Genomic DNA, 6,002 nt, shown 5'->3' with positions numbered 1-6,002 from the left:
ATAATTGAAAGTTGCCCATACTATGATTGCTGTAGGACTTCAAAGGAATTGAGCATTGGTGGGAGCTGGACCAGTCAGTGATAGCTTCAAAGAGAAGGAAGAACTTGACCTGGGCCTTGGTGAAGGAGAAAAATGACAAATAATCTTGAATAATTAGTGTATCTGTTCATTCACTGAACCAATATTAGGCACCCCTATGCATTGGGATCAGTTCTAAGTACTGAGAATATAGTTATAAACAGAATAGAATCTCCATCTTAAAGCTATTTTTATACACTGGGGTTGAAGAGGGGAGCAGGGGTGGGGAGCACAATATACAAGTAGACAAGTTTCTTTTGTAATTACAGTTGGTGACAAGTGCTCTGAAGAAAAATTAAGGGAGTGAGGACCTGGAGTGTGATACAGGCGGAGAAATACTCACAATAGACTGTAAGGGGAAAGAGCGGGCGAGGGACGGACATCAGGATGCCACATGCAGTGTTCTGCATGGGGGTGATAGTGGCCTGCACGACCGTGGTAACAGTGGGAATGGTGAGAAGTGCCTGGAAACAGCTTGCTTGTGAAGAACTGATAGGACTTCCTGATTGATTGGATGCAAAGGGTTAGAAAGACAGGTATCTGACAAGGTGCAGTGGCTCACACCTGTAATCCCAGCACTTTGGGAGGCTGACATCGTGGGTCACAAGGTCAGGAGTTCAAGTCCAGCCTGACCATGATGGTGAACCACAGTCTCTACTAAAAAATACAAAGAAATTCACTGGGCGTGGTGGCACGCACCTGTAATCTCAGCTACTCGGGAGACTGAGGCAGAGAATTGCTTAAACCCAGGAGGCAGAGGTTGCAGTGAGCCAAGACTGAGCCACTGCACTCCAGCCTGGGTGACAGAGCGAGTCTCCGACTCAAAAAAGAAAGAAAGAAAAGACAGGCAGGCATTAAGAATAAAACAATAATTTTACCTGAGCAACAGAGTAAACTATGGTGCCTTTGACTGAGATAAAAAAAACCCCGGCTGGGTGCGGTGGCTCATACCTGTAATCCCAGCACTTTGGGAGGCCAAGGCAGGTGGATCTCTTGAGGTCAGGAGCTTGAGACTAGCTTGCCCAACATGGTGAAACCCCATTTCTACTAAAAATACAAAAATTAGCCGGCATGATGGCAGGCGCCTGTAATCCCAGCTACACAGGAGGCTGAGGCAGGTGAATTACTTGAACCTGAGAGGCAGAGATTGCAGTGAGCCATGATCACGCCACTGCACTCCAGCCTGGGTGACAGAATGAGTAAGAAACAGAATCGCGCCCGGCCTGATGCCTGTCTTTCTGACCCTTTGCAGCCAATCAATCAGGAAGTCCTATCAGTTCTTCACAAGCAAGCTGTTTCCTGGCACTTCTTACCATTCTCACTGTTACGACTGCAGTGCAGGCCACTATCACCCTCATGCAGAACTCTGCAAAAAAAAAAAAAAAAAAAAAAAAGTAACTCTCAGGGAGAATGAGTTTGAGGTTAAAAAAGAAAAATCAAGAATTCACTTTTGGCCATGTAATGCTTGGGACACCTATTAAACTATTAGACACATAAGTGGAGACATTCTGCCAGGAGGTGGTTATGTGAATCTGGAACTTAGAGGAGATGTTTGAATCTGGAGATATAAAATTAGAAGTATTGGTGTGGTGGTGGTATTTAATACAGACATTTCCACCTAATGTAAGGAGAAATTTATGTTCTTTTTCCGTGGAACCCTAGCCAGCCTCATAAAAGGAGTCAAGAACAGAAAAAGTAGAAAACGTCTCCATGTAATCTAGTTTTAACTGAGTATTTACTTACATTTGTGGAGAAAAAGTGAGTGGGACTGTCCTGGTCATTCAGGACAGATAACGATTATGCCGGGAAACAGCAAAAGTTTTATTTGGAACATAAATTGCTATGCTAAATTGGCCCAGAACAAAATACAAAACTGACATTACTATCACTATTGCTGGACCAAGTTGTGCACAACTGTATAAAGAGGTAACCAGATCCCCTAAGAGTCTAGCAGACAAATGAGACCTATTGCTCATTGCCATGGCTACAAAATCCTTTGGGCCTAAGGGAAGACTTAGATTCTTCAGAATTGGTCCAAGAGGATGGCTTTGTCTTTATGACTAGCAAATGTAGCCAGGAAAGAAAGCCCTAATATAAATGTAAAGTGTACCTGGCTGGGCACAGTGGCTCACACCTATAATCCTAACACTTTGGGAGGCTGAGGCAGGTGGATCACTTGAGGTCAGGAGTTTGAGACCAGCCTGACCAATAAAGTGAAACCCCATCTCTGCTTTAAAAAATACAAAAAATCAGTCCAGCATGGTAGCACATGCCTATAATCCTAGCTATTCAGGAGGCTGAGGCATAAGAATTGCTTGAACCTGGGAGGTGGAGGTTTCAGTGAGCCAAGATCGCACCACTGCACTCCAACCTGGGTGACAGAGCTAGACTCCATCTCAAAAATAAAATAAAGTAAAATAAAATAAAATATGAAGGGTACCAGTTAAGATCTCTAATGCTAAGACATTCTGAGGTAGGCAAAGGAAGGAGTCAAGCCCATCATAAATCATTGACACTAATTTAAAAATAAAAATAAGAAATAACTCCTGCATGCTGGGCTTGGTGGCTCATGCCTGTAATTCCAGCACTTTGGGAGGCTGAGGCGGGTGGATCACAAGGTCAGGAGATTGAGACCATCCTGGCCAACATGGTGAAACCCTGTCTCTACTAAAATACAAAAAATTAGCCAGGTGTGGTGGTGCACACCTGTAATCTCAGCTACTGAAGAGGCTGAGGCAGGGGAATCGCTTGAATGTGGGAGGCGGAGGTTGCCGTGAGCCAAGATCGTGCCACTACACTCCAGCCTGGGCGACAGAGCAAGATTCCATCTCAAAAAACAAAAAACAAAAAACAAAAAAAAAGGAAAGAAAAGAAACTCCTGCAGATGTTAAGCTGTACCTGAATACAAACATGAATAAAAAGGAAAATACATTGTTAAATGTGCTGGTATTATATTATGTATATGTGTTTGTATAATCCAAACCCAGGACACATTATGACAACACATGACATAATTATGTGTATATAAATATGTATGTGTATAATTCAGCCCCAGCACTCTGAACTACTCTATTTTCATATACATGAACACAACTATGTCCTGTGTCCTAATGCTAACCGCGTTTTGAACTCTGTAATATGAATTCAGCAGAGACTGGAACAGCAAACATGGAATTGTTGTTAGCACAATGTCTTAGTCTGTTCATGCTGTTATAACAAAATACCTTAGACTGGATAATTTATAAACAACAGAAATTTATTGCTTATAATTCTGGAGGTTTAGAAGTCCAAGGTCAAGGCACAAGCAAATTTGGAATCTGGTAAGGGCTCACTACCAACTTCCCGCTGCATCCACACATGGCAGAGGGCAAACAAGCTTCCTGAAGCCTCTTTTACAAGGGTACTAATCCCATTCATGTGGGCAGAAGAGCCCTTATGACCTAATCACCTCCCAATGAACCCACTTCTTAATACTATTGCTTTGGGGATTCGTTTTCAACACAGGCATTTTGGGAGAATACGAGCAGTCAGGCCATAGCATTTGATTCCTCTGAATGACAACTAAGTCCATCATTCACTTAGGCTCAATTTCCCAAGTTTCAAAAGAACGATAATAAGCATTGTCCATTAGATAGACAATGTTTAAGATCACCAATCTGAGGTAATAATTAACAAATCTACAAAAAGACTGAAAGCACTAGATACCTTAAAAAATATACAGCAAGAAGTGAATTAACGCAGGAAGAAAAAACCAAATACCGCATATTCTCACTTGTGAGTGAGTGCTAACCATTGGTTACCCATGGACATAAAACAGTTTTTCAACCCTTACCCCTCTCCCTCCCTCCCTGGCTAGTAGTCTTCATTCCATAGGTAATGTAATGAAGCTATAAGTACTGTAATAGTACTACTAGCTGGGGAGAGAGGAAGAGGGTCAAGGGTTGAAAAACTAACTGTGGGATACTATACTCAGTACCTGGGTGATGGGATCATTTCTACTCCAAAACTCAGCATCATGCAATACTCCCAAGTAACAAACCTGAACTAAAGTAGCTATATATTCAGTAAGTATACTTTTAAATAGAAAGAGTTACAATGTGTTGAGTGTCTATATGGGCCTGATATTCTTGCATGTTTTATATAATTCCATTGGTTCTATAAGCATCATCTATGCCACCATCATTTTACAAATGAAAAAACTGGGGCTCCAAGAGCATAAAACAGCTTTGTTCAAGGTCGTGCAGCTTGTAAGCCACAGATCTGGCAATACAAACACAGATCCATCAGACTCCATATTCATATTCTTTGCACATATGTATCAGTGATGATAAATTTTCCAATTACTTTTATATTTATTGCTTTTGTTTTAAGACATTACATTGTATGGTCCTGAAAATGTTATTCCTAGTGGATATTGCCTAGCATTAGTAACACCTCATATTTGAAAAGTAACTTATTTTTTCAAACATTTTCCATTTCCTCATTTAATTCTCACAATGTTGGGAAGGAGGTATTTTAATCCTCATTTTACAAAGGATGAAAATTGAAACATAAAGATGTTACATTCTTTACATAAAGAAACTAAAAAGTAGCAGAGTTAGGTTTTATTTATTTTTATTTTTATATTTTATTTATTTATGAGATAGCAATCTTACTATGTTGCCCAGACTGGCCTCAAACTCACCAGCATAAGTGATCTTCCCACCTTAGCCTCCCAAGTAGCTGGGACTACAAGAGTGCACTACCCAGCCAGGCTAGAAACAGGGTTTTGTTTGGTTTGGTTTTGTTTGGTTTTGTTTGTTTGGTTGGTTTTTTGGAGTTTTTTTTTTTTTAGCAGTCTCACTCTGTTGCCCAGGCTGGAGTACAGTGGGGCAATCTTGGCTCACTGCAACCTCTGCCTCCCAGGCTCAAGCAATTCTAATGCCTCAGCATCCCAAGTAGCTGGGACTACAGGTGTGTGCCACTATGCCTGGCTGATTTTTTCTATTTTTAGTAGAGATGGGTTTCACCATTTTGGCCAGACTGGTCTTGAACTTCTGGCCTCAAGTGATCTGCTCACCTCGGCATCCCAAAGTGCTGGGATTCCAGGTGTTGTGAGCCACCATGCCGGCCTTAGAACCAGGTATTAAAACGGAGCCATCGTCCTCCAAGTCCAACACTCCTTTCCATACACAGGTGGAAGTTGGCTTGATATTGTGGGGTTGCTAAACAAAGTTTTGGAAAAAAGGCAAAACTTCCAAAGGCTTTTGAATGACCCCAAAAAGATACCCATCCTCTTTCCACTACTCATACAACAGAGAAACTAACATTAAGTTTACTGTCTAACCCTCTCATTCTTTTAAAAGTGCTAATCAAAACATACATATTTATATACTTTTTAAAATTTTCATTGTTCTAAAACACTAGCGATGCTACTTGCAATTAGATCTCTTTTCATCATTCTAGGTAAATCACATTCTAGGTAAATCACTAATTAATTTTAAAGATATTAAAGAATTTACATATGGACATGATTAGACGACAACCATAAGTCAATTCAACAACTATTTCTGGAGCACCTACTATATGTCAGACACTGTTTTGTTCATGCTGGGGAGACAGTAACAAAACAGACAGACAAAATGCTTGCCCTCAGGCTTGGTTTCCCAGCCACTCCACTTTTATCATTAACAGTTTTTGCACATGTGTTTGCCAATGCAACATATATTTTATTATTTTGATAGTTATGTACCTTTCTATAGTATGGATATATAAGAATTTATTCAGTCATTTATTTATTGGTTAACATTTCATTTAGGTTTTATTTTGATCTTTGCAACCAACGTTGCCATAAATACCCATATTAAATATATATTACATGTATAGCTTATTATTTCTTTTTTAAAAAAAGCAGTCTAAGTTGGGTAAACAAAAACTGTCAAGCA

The sequence above is a fragment of the Aotus nancymaae genome, unplaced genomic scaffold (assembly GCF_030222135.1).
Source record: "Aotus nancymaae isolate 86718 unplaced genomic scaffold, 86718_ANA_hifiasm-v0.15.2.pri h1tg000057l, whole genome shotgun sequence".
Lineage (NCBI taxonomy): Eukaryota > Metazoa > Chordata > Mammalia > Primates > Aotidae > Aotus > Aotus nancymaae.
Note: the sequence above shows the minus strand (reverse complement) of the source record.